The 24,594-nt window shown below is 40.5% G+C and overlaps 1 protein-coding gene across 1 annotated transcript in view; it reads left to right on the forward strand.

Annotated features, from left to right (window-relative positions):
* Positions 1-24,594, forward strand: part of rimbp2a (RIMS binding protein 2a) — a 91,417-nt gene that overhangs the window by 18,380 nt on the left and 48,443 nt on the right. The gene's annotated exons all lie outside the window — the stretch shown is intronic.

A 24,594-nucleotide genomic window follows, 5' to 3' on the forward strand; every position in this document is an offset into this window, starting at 1 on the left:
TTATCCAACATACAGACAACTTCTTAAAAAAGCTCCCCCTGTACGTACAGCAGTTAAAGTATGGAATGAAGAAACTGATCAAGTACTTCAGGACTGCTTTGGCTGCACAAACTGGGATGTGTTTAAAACTGCAGCGGGGAGGGAAGATTGTACTGTTGATTTGGATGAATATGCTTCTGCTGTTACTGGCTACATTAGCACATGTATAGAGACTGTTACCACCACCAAGTATTACAGAAAATACCCTAACCAAAAACAGTGGATGAACTGTGATGTAAGGGCTAAGCTACGTGCTCGTTCGACTGCATTTGTCACGGGCACCGCTGATGACTACAAAAAGGCCAGATATGACCTGAGGAGGTCCATACGAGAGGCCAAAAGACAGTACAGACAGAAGCTGGAGGGCTACTATTCCACCTCAGACCCTCGGCGCATGTGGGCGGGGCTCCAGCACATCACAGACTATCGACAGCAGAGTAGCGTAGCCACGTCCAGCCAAACCACACTTCCTGATGAGTTGAATGAGTTCTATGCCCGCTTTGACACCCAAACTCCTGATGAGCAGAGAGGGTGGCTGAACCTGGGGAGCACACAGGACTCACCTCTCATGGGGACATCAGCTGATGTGCGCAGGGTTCTAAACAAAACAAACCCACGAAAAGCAGCAGGGCCAGACAACATCTCAGGACGTGCACTTCGGGTTTGCTCATCAGAGCTAGCTGATGTGCTTGCTGACATATTTAACCTGTCGCTTGCACAAGCATCTGTACCGACCTGCTTTAAGTCCACCACCATAGTGCCCGTACCCAAGAAGAGCAACGTGACCTGCTTGAATGACTATCACCCTATAGCACTCACTCCTATTGTTATGAAGTGCTTTGAAAGATTAGTCATGACCCACATCAAAAAGAGCATCCCGGCGGCAACCGTGGACCCTCTACAGTTTGCATATCGCCAGAACCGGTCCACGGATGATGCAGTCAACACAGCCATCCACACAGCCCTTTCTCACCTACAGGGCCAGGACACATACGTCAGAATGCTATTTATAGACTATAGCTCTGCTTTTAATACAGTCTGCCCCCACAAACTCACAAATAAGCTCCTCACACTTGGCCTGTCTCCCTCCCTCTGTAACTGGGTGTTTAACTTTCTCACAGGCAGGCCCCAGTCAGTCAGAGTCCACAACCGCACATCCAGCTCAAGAATTGTGAGCACTGGGACCCCACAGGGGTGTGTGCTGAGTCCACTCCTCTACACGCTCTTCACCTACGATTGCGTGGCCTCCCAGAACAACACCAGCATCATTAAATTTGCGGATGACACTACAGTCATCGGACTGATCACTGGTGGTGTTGAAACATCATACAGAAGAGAGGTGGCGGACCTCATAGCTTGGTGTCGTGATAACAATCTCCTTCTCAATACAGATAAGACTAAAGAGATGATCATCGACCCAAGAACAAGGGAAAAGGAGCCACATAGACCCCTGTTTATTGGTGAGACTGAGGTGGAGAGGGTGAAAACCTTCAAGTTCCTTGGCACACACATCAGCGAGGACCTCACCTGGTCTCACAACACCCAACAAATTCTGAAGAAGTCCCAAAGGAGACTGTACTTCCTGAGAAGACTGAGGAAATTTGGCATGTCCACCACAATCCTGAGTTGCTTCTACAGATGCACTATCGAAAGTGTACTTACCGCCTCCATCACTGTTTGGTACGGTAACTGTACAACACGTGATAGGAAGGCACTCCAGCGGGTGATCAAGACCTCACAGAACATTGTTGGGGCAGCCCTCCCCTCACTGCAAGACATTTATAAATCTAGAGTCCTACGCAGAACACACAACCTCATCAAGGACAGCACACATCCACAACACTCATTATTCACACTCCTACCGTCAGGCAGACGCTACAGGAGTTTGAAGTCCAGGACCACAAGGCTGGCAAACAGCTTTTACCCACAGGCCATCAGGCTCCTCAACGAAGCACTCGCACACGCCGCACGCAACTCACGTACACACTCATAGCACTTTATTTATTTATTTATTTGTATTATTTACTTGTAATAATGTCTCTTCTGTTGTTGTTGCTTAATTTATTGGTATATATGTTTACAGTTTACAGTTACAGTTTATGTGTTTATGTTTCTTATGTTCTTATTCTTTCATTTGTTTTCTTTCTTTTCTTGGGAGAATGAACAGAATAAGATTTTCATTGCATGGTATAACTGCTGTTGTACTATGCACATGACAATAAAACTCTCTTGAATCTTGAATCTCTTGAATCTTGAATAAAAAGTCAAAATTATGGGATAAAAAGTTAAAATTATGAGATAAAAATGTGAAAATATGAGATAAAAAGTCAAAATTATGAGATAAAAAGTCAAAATTACGAGATAAAAAGTCGAAATTATGAGATCCAAATTGCGCATGTGCCGCCCTTTTCACTGGAGCTTTCGTCACATGGCACTCGGCACAGTTTGTATCTCATAATTTGGATTTTTTAATCTCGTAATTATGACTTTTTATCTCATGATTATGATTTACATTTGGGATATTGTTTTTCTTCCAGTGGCGGAAAGGGGCTTCCATACAGTTTTACAGTGATTCGGCATAAATATGAAACACCACAGCGGAATGGCATACTTTTGATTGTGTGTATGTAAGCAAGCTACTTCCTGCACCAACGTGTTGTGCTTTGTACTTGCCACATGTGCCGCCCATGCATAAAGTGGCCTACTCCAGTAATACTCTGTGGAGGAAGTCTAACAGAAATGAAATGCATATACTGCAACCCAATGCACTAGCTTGATGCTAATTTGCATTGGAAAGCACATACAGGCGCTAGCTAATTAGCACTGGCGATTTACGTGGCGATTTCCAACACCTCCTGATACGACAACATTGACAAAATATGATATCACAAAACATTAACAGAAAATAATGGCGAACCACTGGACTTAAAGTTTACTTTCATTTGTTTTGTGAGCACACTTTTCGAAGTGAAACTGTGACGGCTGTGTGGGCGTGCGAGAGGCCAAACAAGACAAGTCTGTCAGGGAAGCGAGGAAGGACCGTTGCGCTGATGTCTCATTTCGGAGCGTTTGACGTTGCATGCGTAACTACCCCCCTCCCCTGCTTTATTATATATATATATAAAACTCAGCAGTCTTCTTCTTGCATCATTCTTGCTTTCACCGCTTCTTCGTCTCAACGGTCCCGTCGGATGCTGGAGGGACGGAATGAGAGAAGATTGCATTTTTGGAAAGCCGTATTGATGCCACTTTCAAAGAGTAGGGGCGTGGTCCTCACACGTTCAATAAAAAGCACGCATACGACGAGCTCACACGTGTCAAGACTGCACAGCTTCAGCATCGTCACATCACATGCCTTCACACACCCCAGCACCCCCACATTTTCACTCCATTATTTACACACATGCACACGGCTCTCTCTCACTGCACACTCATGTCCTATGTCATCAACGCACCGATGTACATGATAACAAACGCACTGTAAATATGCCTAGTCAGTTAGAAAATGTGCTACATGGGTCCAGAAACGCGCATTTTGGTGAAGATCTGGATAAAGGTGCAGATAGCCAAATGTGTTTTTGCTTGTAAACTGTGGCCGAGAGGCGGTGACCTGTAATAGCCAGCAGATGGGGTTGTGGTGGGAAAAAAAGCCTTTTAGGAATGACCGTTGTCGCCCACTTTGTAGTGCCTGTTGGGATTTTTAAACTAAATAAATCAAGTTGAGGACTGACGTCTGCACTTGTACTGTGCTGGATGTTATTGTGCCCTTTTTGGCTTCTAATTGGCTACAATTATCGTCAAATAGCAATATAGTAATAATAAATATTACTTATAAAGCACCCTTCAGGCCCATAAATATGTTATATTTGACTAATATGAATAATATTTTCGAAAAATACAAATAATAAATCATTTTTAAAACAAAATATTTAAATATATACAGTGTGATAAAAATGTATACAGTGTAACGTTTATTTTTTTATGTTTAGAAATATTTTTTAAAATGTGTACAGTGGATCCCTGCACATTCACGATCCAGCATTTTGGTCAAATTATATTATTTTTCTGTAATAATTGGCCGTTTTTTCTGCAGATAACGCATCTCATTCACCATAAATTGGCGTTAATTTATAAATGCATAATACAGTAATCCCTCATTTATGGCGATGTATTGCCGCTAAGTAGGGTTCCTTATTTATAAATGGAATATTTTCATAGTTAGAGCATAGAAAACCTGTTTACGACCTTCTAAATACGCTCTTAACATAATTAGAGCCCTCTAGACATGAAATAACACCCCTATAGTCACCTTTACACTCCTATTACCAAATATAGTCAACATAATAAGAGAAAATAAGACATTTAAGACATAAATAAGGCTCGTGTGTGTTGCTGTAAATATGTTCCCAAAAGGAGGTGAGTGGCGAGCGGACAGGAAGTGTCCTCGGGGGTTCAGTGTTGAGTTTTAGCTTCGCGTGGGTTGCGGCCGCTAGAGTAGCCCATGTATTTATTAGGGATTATTGGGCCTGATGTGACAAACCTGCAATAAAAGCCTGTGTCAAGTCTGTGTCTTGTGTGTCTCACTGAACATTACTGACATCTAGCGACCAGTGCAGAATACTACAACTCATTCACAGCATCTTTGAATGCATCTTCCGGATGCCTTACATCTGTATTTCAGTTTATTTAGTCATTTTTATGCTTAATTTAGGTCATATTTATGTTATATAACAGTCATATTTATGTTAAAGGGTATGCTGTGAGATGCTAAAGTTTGTTTGACAGTGGAAGCACTAGCTTCCAGTCAATCCAGTCAAAAACAGACATAACTTAACCCCCCCCCCCTGAAAAACAGTCCACATAACAGTAGATAGTGTATACTACACATGTAGGATACAGCGTGTGGATTTGACACGCTAAAGAGACATAAAGAACATGGTGTATGTTAAACGTTAAATTCTATGTCCTAACCCTCCATATACCTGAAAGAGAACTGTTTCTATAGCAACCCCTTCATCCCCCTCTCACCCGCCCGCCGTCTCCCCTTACGCATACTCTCTTTGCGTGTGTGTGTTCATGCAACATGCCAAGCATCCACGGTTGTGCCTGAAGATGAGCGAGTGCCATATTGATCGCCACGTCACGAGTGCCGACGCCATTTAGCCAGCGGGAAGAGCACGGAAGGGAAAAGAAAGTGAAAGAACTTTTTGTCCTTAAGTACAGACAGGAGAGCACTGCGGGAGAAAAGTGGAGGAAGGCGGGGCAGAGAAGGAAGATAGACACCATCCATCCATCCATCCATCCATCCATTCATCCATCCATCCATCCATCCATTTTCTAGAGGGCTTGTCCTCATTAGGCTGACATCAGGCAAGAGTGGGGTTCAGGAACCGTTCAGGAAGAGACCCATGTATCGCTTTAAGGTGCCGTCTTCATTGTTTACAGTTTAGTGGCAAATTGTCTGATTGATCATCAAAGTATGTTGCCATGCCCCGCCCACATCTTATGGAACCGCCTAAAAAACCCGATGCAGCATCGCCTTTATGTCGAGTATCCGTGATTTTCATTTGGGCTCATTTGGTCAAAGTGCCTAGGACTAGTTCGTCGAAATACAACTCCTGGTTTTCGCCCCAAATTGCAGTTGGAAACCGAAATGGCCGACGTCTTGTTTGTTTTGGAACATGAGTTCCTAAGAAGTTGACATCTCCACCAAATTTGGTGACAATCTGTGAAACTGGCGGCATGAGCTAATTTTTTTTTTATTTAAAGGGGGCGCTACTGAGTGAGCTGTGGGTGTTCGTGGTTGGGACCCCTGAAATATCACATTTTTCGCCGGACTCGATGCACTCGCAAATTTTGGTTCGTTTTCATGCATGTTAAGTCGCGGAATAATAATAATAATAAACAAGAGGGCCTTTGCATGGCGGTGCTCGGGCCCTAATAATTCTAAATGAGGAGTGGATGGAACTTGCAGTGCTGTGCATCCTGGCAACATGGAATTCAATCGTGTTTCTCGCCTTCTTTATCAAATTGCTGCCACTCGCAATGGAGTTTGGCCCCATGGCAGGTTATTTAGCAGTCACACTCAATGGAACAAAACAAAAAAGAAAAAGCACAGACGGTGAGTCAGGGTGGGGTAGTGAGTAGGGTGCTTTCTCCGAGCTCTCAATTTCCCAGAAGAATACAGTACAGGGCAAACAGAGTAGTGAAGCTAAGTTAATCATACAAAAACTGGAGTGTACTTGATGTGCCGTAGAGTAGCAGACTTGGAGTAAACTCAAACAAATGTGCTGCCTCATCATCTTACCAAGAATCAATGCAAAGTGGGGGAGAGTCCTTTTGTGTGACCCTGACGTTATACGATCTCCGCTCAAAGTCGCCCTCGCCGAACTTTTCCTCTTTTTGTTGTTTTCCTCCATAATCTCCCTATTCCAGCACAGCGAGCAGAGCCCTTTAGGGAAGACACATGCTGACAGAAGATCTGTTAGTTCCACATCACTAATCGTCACCGCAAAAGTCCCCCCCCCACCCACCCGGTAATTTAATTTTTCTCTTCAGAGGCGCTTTTGTTTCGCTATTACTTTTTTCCTTGTCTTGATACCATCTGCAGGGCGCGGTGGCTTTGGTGGCGATGCTGAAAGGGTAGCTACTGAGGGAAGGAGGAGTTGACAATGTCACACGCACACGCACACGCACACACACACACATAGTCACCTTTTACTCTGAGCCAGTGAGACTTGCAAACCTGAGACGGACGCTACTATGCATTCACACAAACATTCACGCTGCCGACATATTTGGATTAAAGGGATAGTTTGCATTTTTTGACATGAAGTTGTATGACACTTACGACTTACCCCCCACTTGGTCCCCGAAGCCCAGTTCTGGTCGGATTTCGGTGATGAAGAACGAAGTTCCAGGTAGTCGCTGGGGTTACACAAGTAAGGAGTTGGCTTCTCAAAACAATGTGTTCAAAAGAGTACGGCGTTCCTTCGCTCTATCGCGGTTCAGAAGAATTGCATTGTGGGAAGTTGAGTGTCTTCTCTCTTCCCTCTCTCGTCTGTCTGCACCACCCATTGTTTTCTGCATCCTGATTGGCTGTAGATCATTGTCAATCAATCTCCTTTGTGCCGCCCTGCTGTGTCTCCTGTGTCATCGCAAGCTCGCTTGCTTGCTGGCTTGTAAATGAGTCTTTGGTTGGAGGGAGGAGGACTGCAGCAATATGTTTTAACAAGGATACAAGAACGCTACAGTGCAGCGGAACGGGGCCAGGACGAAATTGCACGGTCACAGGAGTGAAATAAGCTTGAGCGACTTAATCATTTCTTGTGTCTGACCCGTAGGTTGATCATGAAAATTCAAACCAAGGTTTGAACTTTATTGAGAGGGTTTCAACAAGAGAGAAATGTGAGTTTTTTGTAATATTAAAATGTATTTTCATAGTTCCACTTATTCTTGTTAAATTCTAACTTTGTTCTTGGAATGTTACAACTTTATAATACAAAACCAATGAATGTATAATACTGTATTATAAATTGTTTATTATATTACATATTAAATTAATAAAATGATATATTTTAATACTACATATGTACACTAATGATATCATTGTAATATAATATTATAATTGATAGTAGTATATGAATTATGACTTTATTGCAATACATACCATATTTGTAAAATTTATTTTATTCCTGTAAAATTGTATTTTTAATAACATTATGTAATTATTAATTGGTGTCATATTACAACTGTATTCTTGTAATATTCTCACTTTTTCTTGTACTGTTGCAATTTTATTCTTATGTTAACTTTTTCCAGCAAAATGGTGACTTTATTCTTGCTGTGTTCAGACTTTTTGTAATGTTACAAATGTATTTTTATAGTTCCACCTATTCTTGTTAAATTCAAATGTTCTTGTATTATTATTATTTTGTTCTTGTAATATTAAAACTTTAGTATTATTAATTATTTACTGTAACACACTCATAGCACTTTGTTTATTTATTTATTTATTTGTATTATTTATTTGTAATAATGTCTCTTCTGTTGTTGTTGCTTAATTTATTGGTATTTATGTTTCTTATGTTCTTATTCTTTCTTGTGTTTTCTTTCTTTTCTTGGGAGAATGAACAGAATAAGATTTTCATTGCATAGTATAACTGCCTGTTTTACTATGCACATGACAATAAAACTCTTGAATCTTAAATATATATATATATATATAAAATGATGTATGTTTAATTCGGCATATGTACACTTATACAATTGTAATATAATTGACATTAAATAAATAATTTATAGTATTGTATACATTATTTTGTAATAAATAACTTTTTTTTTGGTAAAGTTAGTTTTATTCCTGTAAAATGTTATTTTTTTTTAATAAAATTATGTAATTATAAATTTATATAATATTACAAATTTATTCTTGTAATATGACTTTTTCTTAAACTGTTGCAATTTTATTCTTATATTTATTATATGAATATTATTTTTTTTCTCTCAAAAATGTAATTTTTGTGATGGTCTGACTTTAAAAAAAATATTACAAACTAATATTAATATTGCAAATGAAATTAAATTCTGACTTTATTCTTGTAATATTATTACATTGTCATAATACAATATTCGAAATGATTTATAATAAATAATATACATTAAATAGATATTAAACACATAAAATTCTATGTTTTTAATTCTACTTATGTATATTAAAACATACTGTATGTAATTATAGTATAATATATAATATTACATATAATTTATAGTGTTATATAAATTTTGACTTATTTGTAATAAAATGACTTTTTTGGAAAGTTACTTTTATTTCTGTAAAATGAATTTTTTATAACATTATGTAATTATTAATTTTGTACTGTAATATTAAAACATAATTTGTGTAATATTGTGACTTTTTTCCTCATAAAATTGCACCTATGTTTTTGTAAAATTATATTGTTTTCCTCCTTTCCTTTTTTTTCCTCACCGTTTCTCTTTATTGTGATGTAATTTCTTTCCGTGTGAGCCTAATATTCCTTGTATACATACTGCAGATAAATATGCTGTGGCTTTTATTGATAGACGGCAATAAACCAGGTTCCAGTGTTGGCTATAATGAACATTTTCCACTGTTCCACTGGAGACATGTGTCTGGCTGTCCTTGTTTGCAAGTGTTAAAGATAGAAGAGTGTAACAGCAACCAAAGCATCGTAAAAAAGCCTCTTCTTGAATGCTGTGTGTATTTCTTGCATGCAGTGCATTTTAGCAAGTGTGCAATGGGGTCAGGCGTAAATTATTTAGCTGCTGTGAATACTTGTTGTATGTTTTGCAGGAAATTGGGGTCATGGGAGAGTGTATTTGTGGATAGTGTGGCTCTGCATGTGAACCCGCAGTGTCTTGCAAGTGAAAGTGGCCTGCTGAATTTGTTTTTTTGTGCGGGCACAAGATGTTCTCCTGGCTTTCTATGTGCGCTCTTGATCATTGAGATGCTGGGTGGAGTCTGTTTGTATGTTTGCATTCTGAGCATGAGAGCCCGATATGCAAGCCAACCCGAGCATAATGTGTGCATGCACGAAGGTCCGTCCATGCACGCTGTAATTCCTAACCGGCTCTTGGGCTCCTCATTAGCATTACACTGAACTTCCTCCCCAACTATACCTGTCAACCGTCCCGTTTTCACCAGGAAACTCCCGTATTTTGGCCTTCTTTGACCGATATTGGCATAAAAATGAGATAATGGTTTATATCATACATTTTTGCAGAGCTGCTGGAAATGTCAATTTTTCTTGGAGATAATAAAGTACAGTAGTACCTCGCATAACGTAAACCTCCTTTTACGTAAATTCCACTGAACGTAAAGAATTTATGTAAAGTTTTTGCATCGTATTACGGAAGAGATTCCATATAACGTAAAGCGTCAAGTCGGTGCAAGTTCAGAAATTCGATTAATAGCTCGCGCGACAGAGAGAGGGAAACATTTTCCATGACTAACAGAGTACACTTGGTGACGCCTTCTGACGCTTCACGCTCTCATTGGCTGATTATCGGGGCACCACCTACGGTCTCATCTCATTGGCTGACTTATACAGCGCGTACGTGAGTTTGTGTGAGAGACAGGCTTCTCCCTTCAACCTTTCTTCCTCATTGTAGTCACCCTTAAACTAGTTGATTGTTTTTGTTTTTCAGTTTTATTCATTCACAGTAATCTTATTTATTACCTTATTTTATATTGGAATGTTACTCTACTATGTTTATGCTAACGTTTTCTTATATTTTCCCACCATATTTGGTGGACTTTGAACATTTTGGGTCACAAAGGTGTGAGTTTGGGAAGATCATGGAACGGATTAGGCTATTTACATGTATTTTACGCTTCGTATAACATAAAAAGCCTATAACGTAAAGGTTCTCGGAATGGATTATTTACGTTGTAGGGGCGTCTACTGTGTCTATGTATCTATCTATCTGTCTGTCTGTATTTGATTTTCTGCGGATAATGATATCGGAGCGAAACAAGCTTGCTAGCTCAGTATGTCCGAATGATTTCCAAGTTTAACCCGTGGAGTGTAAATATGCAATTTGCAATGATTGTAAAGCGCTTGTTATGCAAGGCGTCTTCCTTCAGTGCTTGTAATCAAATATGTTTCCTTTCTTCCTTCATATTAGTCTGGAGTGGCCGCACATTGGCCTAGTGGTTAGTAGCGTTGTGAACAATAAACCAATATGACCTGATATCGAGTTTGACAAGCGGTATGATTGCACCGGTAGAAGCCTTCAGGATCGATTGGAATCAGCCAGAAATCCTTCGATTAATCGACTGTAGAGACATGCACCGGGTATTGCAAGGCTAGCAACCGGTTGACAGTCGACAACGTGAGAGCCTGGGCTGCGGGTGAAAGGATTGTCGCGCATTCACTGTAGCGTACCGTGACTGAAGATGAGATTGGATGTCAATAGTAGCAATGACTACGTTATAGCAATGTAATTTATCATGTACAGTGTTCCCTCATTTATCGCGGGGGATACAGTAGGTTCCCAAAATAGCCTGCAATAAGTGAAATCTGCAGATTAGCCAGCTATGTTTTTTTTTTCCAATTATTATATTTGTTTTAAGGCTGTAAAACCCCTCACCCTACGCTTTAGACACTTTTGTCAGACAGGCAATGTATGAATGCAGGTAAAATATAATAGGTGTGAGTGTGGACGTTTGTCTATATGTGCCCTGCGATTGGCTGGTGACCAGTCCAGGGTGTACCCCGCCTCTGTCACGATCCGTGACAGTTTGTTTATGTTCCCTTTTATGCATTAGTTCCTGTGGTTGGATTCTTATTTTGTAATCATTTCCTGCCTTGCCCTTGTTTTGTGTTTCACATGCTGGATGTTAATCACTCGCACCTGTTTCTTGTGTGAGTCACTTCCCTATTTAGTTCAGGTGCGCTGTCCTTTGTGTGTGGAAGCAGGCGTCGTATGTCGTTAGTCGCCTGTGAATGTGAATTGCTCTTGCTGTGTTCCTGCCGTTGCGCTACAGCAACTACCATGACTAAATTGTATTATTACCAGCATGTTATTTTAGTTGACTATTGCTCATGAGTTTTGAAAATGACTATTTAGTTGAGACAGTTTGTATAACTTACACTGCATATTGCAGTTTTTGTGGTATTTTGCTCAAACAGTGTTTATTTAAAGCATCCAGTGGCTTCACATCAAAAGAAGCGCCATGTGTTGGTTACATGACATGAGTTTGAGGGAAGAGTAGCTGCCTGTATCGATATCCGTATTGATAATAAAGTGCTGGACAATCTCGGATATCTGTAAGAAAGCCAGTATCGCGCATCGCTATTATTTTCTGGAAAATCCATTATTTTTAAATGCAAATATTGACAGGTATTTTTCCAACTTATGTGATATTCTTTTGTGTGGCTCGGGGAGGAACGTGAGGTCCTGTCGGCATCAAAGGGGTTTTGTCATCCATGTGTGACCGCAGGCTTTTTTGCCTTCATTCAGTGACGCTGCCTGCTTGAATACAGCGCACACACACACACACACACACACACCACTATACTGTACATACGCCCATGCACTAATATTCCCCTGAGGCCTTTGTATTCTCAAGAGAGGTCAATGTTTTCGCCCGAGGATGCTCCACATTCAGGGAAGTATGTACATGTCACATGTAGACGTAGACAGCATGCACACGTGAGCCCGCCTGCGCACTATTTACTTGACACCCGCGCCGTGACATCGTCTCATTTTCCTGTCTGCCGTCAACAAAATGCGTCAATCATTTTTTTCATACATCAATAATTTAGGCCTGTGGTTTCCAAAGTGTGAGTGTGGTGACAGAGGACTTCAGAAGCTTGAGATAAATTTCAAGAAAAAGTTTTTCAGACCTGTTAACTTGTTTAAAGTTTAAGTTTAAGTGAATTGATGATCAGTTCAATCACTGACAGACTAAAGAGAGTCTGTGGGTGAGTGGAAAAACGCCGCACAGTGTGCCGCAGAAAAACTTTTCCGGGAGTAGACGAGGGGCGACTCACTGTGCCAGACTTTGAAAAACCCTGCTTTAGACGACTCTGAAGTACAGTGGTACTTCAGTTTTGTTAGTCATCCGGTTACAAAGAAGGTTTTTTTTTTTTTTTTTTTACATGTTTACATCTTTAATGCTTTTTCAACGCTGACATATCGCGCTCTGCTCGCTGGTCTTTGAACACGCACCAGAGTTGCTGTGAGACGCAAATGTGAAATGTCCACAGTGGAACTGAAATGTACGACAACCGATTTTATTATTTTCATTTTTTTACGTTTATCGTTATGCTTCTCCGATAATGTTGTTTCGCCAAGCGTTGAGATTTCGCACTTTGCTTGGTGGTCCTTGAACGTGCACCAGAGTTGCTGCGAGACGCAAAAGTACAACTTACAAAGTGGAACACAAATGTACGACAACCGATTTTCGTTGTTTTGTTTTTTTTTACGTTTGTTTTTACGCTTCACTGATAATGTTTTTTCGTCAAGCGTTGAGATTTTGCACTTTGCTCGGCGTTCTTTGAACGCACCACAGTTGCTGTGAGATACGAAAGTGAAACTTACACAGTGGAACTGAAATGTATGAAAATCAGCTCAATTTTTCTCATGGGTAATGATGTAAATCTGATGAATCCATTCCAGACACCCAAACATGATAACCAAAAATTCATTTTATAGAGAATAATTGTAGTTTTATATGCAGAAAACAATGCTTAATACTGTAATGCTAAATGGCAAAAGAAACGGATAAACGAAGATTTCACATCACCTTTCGTGTACAAGAACAGAGGCAACATTTTGGCGAACATTTTCCGCGAAAACCGAATCATACAAAAACCGGGTTGTCCGAAAACCCACGTTTGACTGTTTTGTAAATATATTGTCATGTACAAAAACTGAAAGGCAATGGAACCCGGAACTCTTTGCATTAAAATGCACATGCCGGCTGTAAAAACATATACCATACGACTCCTGGCCACAGATTTAGTCTGAGAATTCTGAGTAACCTCTGACAGATCCACAGATGATAAGATACATTTGGAGGAAGAAACCTCACTTTGTTCCGTTTCCACAAGCCATACGGGGTTGTGTGTGCGACCATTTATTTAGCAGTGACGCGCGGAACAGCTCTCACCAGCTTCTGGAAAATAAAAATGAGCAAGTAGGCAAACAAATTAAACAAAAAGAGTCAAATGATGCAGCAGCAAGCCTCATGACAAACCTTCCAGGAAGTAAGCTGCTGGGATGACTCACAGGCGATACTGAGCGGTGAATGACGACACGTGGAAGGAGAAGTTAATCTCTCTTGACGCGAGCGCCCCGGCCTCTTCCTGCCACTCCTCTGTCACCTTTTCCTCCATAAAACTGATTTGTCTCACATGCACACATCACACAACACATACACACGCAAGACTGTGCGGTATAGTAAACAAGGGCCTTCAAAGCAAGCAGTGCTGCAAAAATGTAAAACACACACCTCCCTGAGGGCTCTTGGTTTTCATACGGGATGGGATTTTGCACAAAGAAACTCAACGCTATATGGACCAAAGTATTGGGACGTACCACTATTCAGTCGGAGGCCATTCGGAGCTTTGTTCTACATGATTTGGACTGTTAGGGCGTCCACAATTTTTACATGTTTATGTCTTTATGCTTCTCTGATAATGTTTTTTAGTCAAGTGTTTGGCGGTCCTTGAACGCACCATAGTTGTGTGCTGTTTGTTTGGCTACATTAGCATGAGCAACACATGTAGATATACTAAGAAATTTTATATATTTCAAGAAAAAACTGCATCTCAGCTTTGTGATGTACCGTAGATGAAAAAGTTCTATTATTAGTATGAACTTTGGCCTTGGCTCCTTTTTCCCCATTTTTGCAGGTTTTTAAAAATGTTTCCAAATACTTCAGCTTTCTTCTCGAATAATGTTTGTAATTTTTTCTCTCCTAATATTATGACTTTATTCCCATAATCTTTTCACTTTACTGCCATAATGTTGTAACTTTTTTCTCTAATTGTCCAAAAATTACAAGTTTATTTTGCTTTGTTTGTTTCTCATAATATTATGACAAAGCTCAACTGTGCTACTACTATATGCCACTAAAATGCCATTATTTTTCCACATTATATAATGAGTTCATCCTCATAAAAAAACTTTTTTTTCTTAATATTTTATTCTCGGAAAATTACACCTATTTTTTTAATTTCTGCTGTGTTTTTACATTTTAACTTTCCAACTATTTAAACTTTCTTCTTGGAAATTTTGTTGTGGTAATTATGAATTTATTCCCATAATATTTTGTCTATATTCCTGTAACATTGTGACTTTTTTCACAACCTAATTTTCCAAAAATTGCAACTTTATTTGTTGTTTTGTTTGTTATTCTCAATATTATGACTTAAAAAAACAGCATCTCTTTAATATTTCAACTTCATGCTCTTTATTTTTCCTCATAGTGTTACAGCGTTATTCTCTTAAAATGATGACGTTTTTCATTAGATGACAACATTTTTATTGTAATATTTTGACTTTATTCTTGTAAAATTACAGCTGATTTTTCAATTGATGCTGCTGCTTTTGTTTTTTTTTTTTTTTTCGTTTTCTTGTTAAATTATATTTTTGGCATGTGCTGCGGCCCAATAAAAAAAGAACAGGTGCAGGACGCAGATGGCCCCCGGGCCGCACTTTGGACACCCCTGACCAATACATTATATACTGTTTAATAAGTGTGTGAGGCGTATTTAAGGCTGCAACCTGGATTTTGTTACAAGTTCTGGGGGGCTGACCTAATCTAAGATTAAATCTACTGTATTCTTGCAGTGGTTGGATGGGTTTGATGTGGAATCACCTCAATTGAACATCTTTAGTGACCTCCGCCCTCAGTAGTACTCCGTGATGCTTTCCATCCACAATTCCCCTTCCCTCGGGTGTCCCAATACTATTGTCCACCTCGTGTATGCTCCGCTAACAGCCGAGCTTCCATCCAAGCCTCAGTTGAATAAAATGTCTCACATCCTCCGTCTTTTACACTAATTTGAAGAAATAACAGAGGGGTTCCTTGGCTTGTATAAGCGCATTATATACGGTATGTACGATAATAAGATGTGTTTATGGTGTGTGCGCCTACGCAAAAAAAGCTCAAGGCTAACGTATGCCAGCAGATGATGATGATGTAACAACATTACCCACTGCCATCTGCATCTTTGCAGTGTGGATCTTGAAGAATTGACAGACCTGTGTGTGTGTGTGTGTGTGTGTGTGTGTGTGTGTGTGTGTGTGTGTGAGTGTGAGCATCATTCCAAACCGGATGAGCCCCTCATTTGGTGCATGTTTTATGGATAAGCACCTGTGGAGGCAGATTAGCGGTATAGGTTCAAGCCACGATTGATGAATTATCCATCAGTGACATTATGGTGAAGGATCCTCTTTAAAAGCCATCATGCGGTGCGATGCATTGCGATGTCTAATTCGAGAGATCGCATACAGCTGATTTCAAAGCTTGCGTTTTGTATATGTTAATACCAAACCTATTTTTACTCCGTAAGAGGTACGCAGTTGGTATTTCCACCTCCCAGTGTCATTCGAGTGTCAAAGCGTCATTAGGAAAGGGTAAAGACGCCGTTGCTGCAGTGATTAGCGGTGAATTATGGCTCTGACTCCATCTGCAACCACATACGTGCAGAGTGCACACACATGCGTCTTGGGTGACGCCCCAACCCATTTTTTGGCCTTCAACGCGTATACAAAACGCTGCCGGCTTTTTTCTGCCGTAATGATTGTTTTGGTAATGTTGTATAATTACACTCGCAGGTTTTCCAATTTATACTAATCCAAGCAGCGGCTCATTCGGGATTGGAATAAATGCTCAATTAAATGTTGCAATTAACTCCCTTTAGTCACAGTTTCAACAATAATTTGTCCATAAATAAATGTGACACAGAGAGGTATAACTAAAGCGGCACGTAGTATGTGACTGTGAGTATAATTACAAGCTGGAAGGTAGAAGGTTAAGATGTCTGCTGGCTGTGGTTTCATATTTAGTAGTATCGATCTCCTCATCTGATCCGTGTGCAGCCACAACACATGGCACCCCATACTCATGCTGAGCACACACTGCTGTGGGATGGCATTCTACTCCTTAAACAAGAGTCGTCCAGTGTCACTCTAGCGGCAACGGCACACCCAAGCTCCACGCATATCCCACTCCTGAGTTTTATGCCACCTCACAACAGTGTGTGACCAGCGTGAGGGGGCGCCCGGCCAAAGGGGAAATAAGCAGGGTTTCCAACAATATAAAATGCGTTGGTAAAAGGCTTGATTATAACACAGAAACACCCACCAAACACAAATAAAACTGTTAATCTTCTTTCCTGAAGATATTGTATGAAACCATATGGATCTGCAGTCAACTTTACACGCCCGCTGAGATGCTGGCCGCCGTGAACAGATTGAGGGCCAGAGGCGAAGTGAGTGCGTTTCGGAGGACAATGATCCCCAAAATAAATGTTTGTGTGAGATGACAAAGAAAGTAGACGTGGAAGATAGAAGATAGAAGTTGCCAAGTGGAAGGAATTGTTTGATGCTGTAAAAGCTATTTGTTTTCCTTAGCTTTTCTCTCGGTTCTTGGGACTGCACTGCTGTCAAAGAAATAGTCAACGACACACAATTGAAAAGATTTTCAAATTGTATCAAAAAATAAGAGCAACATATTTGGCTACAGCGCTGGACTCTAGCATCGGGAAGGAAGATTGACGCTGAGCCCAGAATTGAGGTACACAGTGCCTGTATAGGAGTTGCCGCAACCCTCTAGAAAGTGAAAGTTAAGTTTGTGTGAAAGTGCAAGTCCAGCGTCCGCGAGAGAGTGAGTCTTTTACGTGTCTGCCTCTTCTCCCAGTATTTTCCCATCAGTCGTATGGAAGTGTGGTGCAACTCTGATTGTGCTATGTGAGTGTTTGTGTCAAGAAGGCCTTCTACGAGAAGCTCCAGTGGTGTGAAAAAGCGTTTTCATGTTTGCATTTTTTTGCATGTTTGTCACACTTAAATGTTGCAGAACATCAAACAATTTTAAATATTAGTCATTGAAAACACAACTGAACACAAAATGCAGTTTTTAAATGAAACTTTTCGTTATTAAGTCCAAACCTACATGGCCCTGTGTGAAAAAGTGATTGCCCCCTAAACCTAATAACTGGTTGGGCCCCCCTTAGCAGCAACAGCTGCAATAAAGTGTTTGCAATAACTTGCAATAAGTGTCTTACAGCGCTGTGGAGGAATTTTGGCCCACTCTTCTTTGCAGAATTGTTGTAATTCAGCCACATTGGAGGCTTTTCCAGCATGAAGCGCCTTTTTAAGGTCATGCCACAGCATCTCAATAGGATTCAGGTCAGGACTTGGACTAGGCCACTCCAAAGTCTTCATCCATTCAGAGGTGGACTTGCTGGTGTGTTTTGGATCATTGTCCTGCTGCAGAACCCAAGTTGCTTTCAGCTTGAGGTCACCAACAGATGTCTGGACATTTTCCTTCAGGAGTTTTTGGTAGACAGCAGAATTCATGGATCCATTTATCACAGCAAGTCTTCCAGGTCCTGAAGCAACAAAACAGCCCCAGACCGTCACACTACCACCACCATATTTTACTGTTGGTATGATGTTCTTTTTCTGAAATACGGCGTTACTTTTACGCCAGATGTAATGAAACACACACCTTCCAAAAACTTCAACTTTTGTCTCTCGTCATACCACAGAGTATTTTACCAAAAGTCTTGGGGATCATCAAGATGTTTTCTGTCAAAATTGAGACGAGCCTTAATGTTCCTTTTTGCCATCAGTGGTTTTGGTCTTGGAACTCAGATTCAGACCATTTTTGCCCAGTGTCTTTCTTATGGTGGAGTCATGAACACTGACCTTAACTGAGTAAAGTGAGGCCTGCAGTTCTTTGGATGTTGTTGTGGGGTCTTTTGTGACCTCTTGGATGAGTTGCCTCTGCGCCAGCCTCTCCTGGGAAGGTTCACCGTTTTTGCCATGTGTGGATAATGGCTCTCACTGTGGTTCGCTGGAGTCCCAAAGCTTTAAAAATGGCTTTATAACCTTTTCCAGACTGATAAATCTCAATTAATCTCAGTTAAGTTATGTTTTAACAGAGGAGGCAATCACTTTATCTACACAAGGCCACGTAAGTTTGGATTTTTTTTCTGCCTTAATAATAAAAAGTTTCATTTAAAAACTGTTTTGTGTTCAGTTGTGTTGTCACTGACTAATATTTAAATTTGTTTGATGAACTGAAACATTTAAGTGTGACAAACATGCAAAAAAAAAGAACAAACACTTTTTCACACCACTGTATTAGGCTGAAAATGCACTGAGCTAAATCTAAAGGTGTAACAAAAATATTTAGCTACCCTAAATTCCTATAGCGCGCACCTAAATATAAGTCACGCCACCAAATATAAAGAGAATAAAAAATTGTGTCTATTTCACACTTGTCTATGAGCCGCTGGTTTCCACGTTGTAACATGGGATATATGCACAGAACCACACACTATAAATCTTGTAATCCTTCCTACACTGGGTGTTCCCAGCGTCACTTGCGATGTGAGATGCTTTTGTTGACAAGCAGAAGTTGTCCAAGCAGAAGCTGAAGTCATTCTACACTTGATGAAAACTTATTAAAGATTTGTCAGATCAAAACACAATTGTTGCAAAACGTGATATTAGCGTCCACTTCATTACTTCCTGAAACTGCACACTCAGCATCATGGGAACTGTTTTTGCCATAAATTAGCCACATCATTGTTTCAGCTGCAGGCTTCAAGGCGTGTGAAAAAAGTAACGGCTTGGAGTCCGGAATTTATGGCATATACAGTGGAACCTTGGTTTTCATTATGAAATTGTCCCAAAAGGTCCAACAAAACCCGAAACGTACAAAAACCGAAGCAATTTTTCCCATAGGAAATAATATAAATCCATTTAACCTGTTCCAGACACCCAAAAATAGTAACAAAACAGAAAACAATGCAAAATAATAAAATAAAATGAGGAATGAAATCGATAGATAGAACATTTAACATCACTTTTATCTTTATTGAAGACTCTTGTTGGAGAAGATGGCAAGGAGGGGAGAGGGAGGATGATAATGACATCACCTTCACACTTTGCGATGAGTTCTTGCTTAAATTCAACAAAATTATGAACTTAAATAAATTTACCTTTTTTTTGACCCAATGGCGGGTTATTTAGCAGTTGTGCTCAGTAAAAGAAAATTCACAGACGGTGAGTCAGTAGCGTGTAGGATGCTTTGTTCGGGCACACATTCCGTGGAATAATCCAGTTAAGGGCAAACAGACAAGTTTTTTAGGCACAATATTGTACGAAAACTGAGACAGTGTAAGAAAACCCAACCATACAAAAACTGGGGCGTTCACAAACGAGGTTTGACTGTATACACCACCCACAGCATTCTGTTTGTTATTAATCACGACTGAAATTGGCACCGCATCCAGCCAGTGTGTGTGTGTGTGTGTGCGTGTGTGTCCTTCAGCTTTGCGGCGCAGCGTTGTGTTTACAAGATGTTATGGGGTGTTAAGCCGAGCTGTGACTGCGTGATTCACTGGAAGTGGGAAGACGAGGAGAGGCAGACGTTTTTTTTCCCGAGGCCTATAAAAAGCATTGCTTCTTTCTGTCCTTCCTGTTATCTTTACATCCCTTCTGACTCCCACCCTGCTACCAATGCAGAGCACAATGTCCTTAACAAGCGGTGAAATGAACCAACAGACCACGACGGGCTACAAGCGAGGTGTGGTCTTGGCGTGTCGCCTCGCCTGCAGCGATGTGACATTACACAATAAGAGCGTCTTTCTGTCCTTGTCTGGTCCCTGGATGTCTCGCTGCCTGCATGCATGCAGAGAGATGGATGAACCTCACTTTGTCGGGCTGATTAGTGTTTCAAGCCTCCAAGTCTTCATCATTCCTACTGGATCAGGCTACGTTTCCTACTGCATCATGAGTTAGCCTGTGATCCCGACCCAAATGTGTTGCTGCTGTTCTGCACAAAGCAGCGTTACAGCACTCGGATGTGACCAGAGTGAAAGTCAGAGTGAAATCACTCTGCAATGCTCCGAGCTGTGACAGGAGGAGAACGTTGCCCTAGTTTGCGTCCGGCGTAATTATGTAATGCTTGAGTACCTGCAGCACCAGCGGCGTGACAACTTGTGGCTATGAATGTGAGCGCTGCAGAGTGTCACCGTGACAGAGACTACCTCTTATCTTTCACTCTGATGCACTACTATTTGGTGTTTTTGTATGTATTCAGGACACACGGCAAAGAATCTAATAATACTACAAAAAGTTGCAAATATACAAGAATAAAGGCTGCATTGTACTACAGTGTAGTCACTCTTGATCTATTATAGACTTATTACACAGTGGTGTGAAAAGGTGTGTGCTCCCTTCCTGATCTCTTATTTCTTTGCATGTTTGTCACACCTAAATGTTTCACATCATCAAACAAATTTAAACATTAGTCAATGACAACACAACTGAACACAAAATGCAGTTTTTAAATGAAACTTTTTATTATTAAGGGAGAAAAAAAATCCAAACCTACACGGCCTTTTGTGCAAAAGTGATTGCCCTCCCTGTTTAGACATAACTTAACTGAGATGAATTGACATCTATCAGTGTGGAAAAGGTTATGAAGCCATTTCTAAAGCTTTGGGACTCCAGCAAACCACAGTGAGAGCCATTATCCACAAACGGCAAAAACAAGGTGAACCTTCCCAGGAGTGGCCGTCCAACCAAATTACCCCAAGAGCACAACGACGGCTCATCCAAGAGGTCACAAAAGACCCCACAACAACATCCAAAGAACTGCAGGCCTCACTTGCCTCACTTAAGGTCAGTGTTCATGACTCCACCATAAGAAAGACACTGGGCAAAAATGGCCTGCATGGCAGAGTTCTAGGACAAAAACCACCTCTGAACAAAAAGAACATTAAGGCTCATCTCAATTTTGCCAGAAAACATCTTGATGATGCCCTTTGGGAAAATATTCAAATAGAAGTAACGCTGCATTTCAGAAAAAAGACATCATACCAACAGTAAAATATGGTGGTGGTAGTTGGTGGTGGGGCTGTTTTGCTGCTTCAGGACCTGGACGACTTGCTGTGTCCACCAAAAAATTCTAAAGGACAATGCCCGGCCATCTGTTGGTGACCTCAAGCTGAAAGCAACTTGGGTTCTGCAGCAGGACAATGATCCAAAACACACCAGCAAGTCCACCTCTGAATGGCTGAAGACTTTGGAGTGGCCTAGTCCAAGTTCTGACCTGAATCCTATTGAGATGCTGTGGCATGACCTTAAAAAGGCGCTTCATGCTGGAAAAGCCTCCAATGTGGCTGAATGACAACAATTCTGCAAAGAAGAGTGGGCCAGAATTCCTCCACAGCGCCGTAAGAGACTCATTGCAAGTTATCACAAATGCTTGATTGCAGTTGTTGCTGCTCAGGGGGGCCCAACCAGTTATTAGCTTTAGGGGGCAATCACTTTTTCACACAGGACCATGTAGCTTTGGATTTTGTTTCTCCTTTAATAATAAAAAGTTTCATTTAAAAACTGCATTTTGTGTTCAGTTGTGTTATCATTGACTAATATTTACATTTGTTTGATGATCTGAAACATGTAAGTGTGACAACTCAGGAAGGGGGCAAACACTTTTTCACACCACCGTAGCTCTTTGGCAGGGGCTGAGCACGTGACTTGCAATTCTCAACCAAAACACTAAGGGGCAATGTTTTTCTGGGTGTGCGCAAACACTCACAAACACAACTCTTGTTGGCGAGCTGTATCGCTTCCTGTGTTTTTGTTGTACAAAATGGCGACGGAGGCCACATCCAAATCGTTGTTGGAGCTGGAGTTAATCTTTTTAAAACATCAGTTACTTTCATTGTACGCTCCCCAATTTGCGCCGTTGTTTTATTTGTTTCGGACGTTTTGGGCCTTTTGTGTGAGGTACAACAAGGAAATGGTATAGTAAAAAATATGGCGACCAATCACAGCTCATTGATGTGGATTTTTGGGACGAGCGTCGCTTAAGCTGGCGCTGCTACCATAACAAAGCCTTAAGAAAAAATGTCATTTTGATATTAAATTCGGAGTTATGAAGTTATGAGAATAAAGTAGAAGTATTAAAATAAAAAATAAGTCCTAACTTTTTGAGAAGAAAGAATAATAAATGTTATGAGTAAAAAATTAGAATAAAAATATTCCTAATATTATGAGAATAAAAGAACAGCATTTTACAAGAATAGAAAAAACTATTATTTGAGAATACAGTTGGAATATTAGGAGAAAAAAAATGTAATATAAGAAGGAAGTTTTAATATCAAGTGAATAAAGTCTTAATATTACTAGAAAAATCTAATTAAAAAAAATAGTTATTCCAAAACTCTTAATTTCACAAAATGAAAATAATATTGCCAGAGTAACCCTGCTAATTACACCCTTTCTTCTCTTTCCTATTATGAATTTTTTCTCCGATTTTGACTTCTTATCTCTTTCCTATTCCTTATTTCTCCTTAGTAATTGTACTTTCTTCATTTCGCTGTGACATAATAATCCTTCAAGGTTTGGTCATGCTTCTCCTGAGCTGTCTTTGCTTTATAATCCTATGAAAGTTTCCCAACTTCTGCTCAAAACATCTGTCCAAAACTTACTCCTTTATCCTTCCTTTGCTTCTTTAATGGGGTTGGGGGTCGGTGCGGCGTGGCTCATTTCTTTTGTCGTCAAGGCAGCATCTTAAAGAAACGTCTCATCTGTTGCTTGCGTAACACTTTTTAAGACGTAAGTCGAGCAGTGTGGCTGAGCACGCATCATTTAGTCCGTCCAGGGAGTCAGTAACACGTTAGCACTGAGGCGCTTTTTTAATGGTAAAACAGGTATAATATTTACTTCTTTTTTTAAAATACGCCTTAGTCTCATTTATTGGCCTAGTGGTTAGCATGTTGGCCACACAGTCAGGAGATCGGAAAGGGTTTGAATCTCGGTTGGGCATTTCTGTGTGGAGTTTGCATGTTCTCCCCGTGCGTGGGTTTTCTCAGGTTTCCTCCCACATTCCAAAAACATGCTTGTTAGGTTCATTGGCGATTCTAAATTGTCCGTAGGTATGAATGTGAGTGTGAATGCTTGTTTGTCTCTATGTGCCCTGCCATTGGCTGGCCACCAGTCCAGGGTGTACCCTGCCTGTCGCCCGAAGTCAGCTGGGATAGGCTCCAGCATACCCCCGCGACCCTAATGAGGATAAGCGGCACAGAAAATGGATGGATGGATGGATAGTCTCATTTATTTTTCTGTTTTATAAACTGAAAAAACATTTGTGGGCTTACCATGTATTTATCCTTGTCCAGGAAATGCTCTGATACTTTGTTGTAAAAGTCTGATCACATTCTGTTGAACTTGGACATATAATCCTCCATATTGGCAGTCTAATTAATTAATTAAGTCAGCAGAACATTAAAAAATGTTTATTGTATTTGACTTGCTGCTGATGCTAGCTCTAGTTGGTGCTGTTGTCAGCAACAACAACAACAACAACAAAAACACTGGCTGTTCTTCTCTATGGAAGGACGGCAGCGACAAGCACCGTCCATCTCATGCACGCCCCCACCCCTTCACGGTGAGGTGGGGTATTGCAGCTCCTCAGCATGTAACTTTTCTCTGCATTTTATTGTCCGGTTAGCAAGAATAATGCTGTCACACTTACATTAAAGATGTCAGACGGGCTGTAGAAAGTCGTGGTGTGTGATAAATGTTTCTGCAAGCAGTACAAGGGAAGCGGGCATGTGCTATCCAGAAGCTAGGCTCAGCTCGCACGCTTAAGCTGAGAGGAGAGATTCAGAGCAGCCTCATTTGAGATTTCTGCCTTGTATTTGATCAGGAAATGTGCAAGTTCAGTGATTTTTACTGAAGATGTTAAACATGACTGGAATCTTACAGAAAACACACTTCAATGGACAAATAGTCATGTTTATTTTATAT

Source organism: Dunckerocampus dactyliophorus, chromosome 17 (assembly GCF_027744805.1).
Source record: "Dunckerocampus dactyliophorus isolate RoL2022-P2 chromosome 17, RoL_Ddac_1.1, whole genome shotgun sequence".
Classification (NCBI taxonomy): domain Eukaryota; kingdom Metazoa; phylum Chordata; class Actinopteri; order Syngnathiformes; family Syngnathidae; genus Dunckerocampus; species Dunckerocampus dactyliophorus.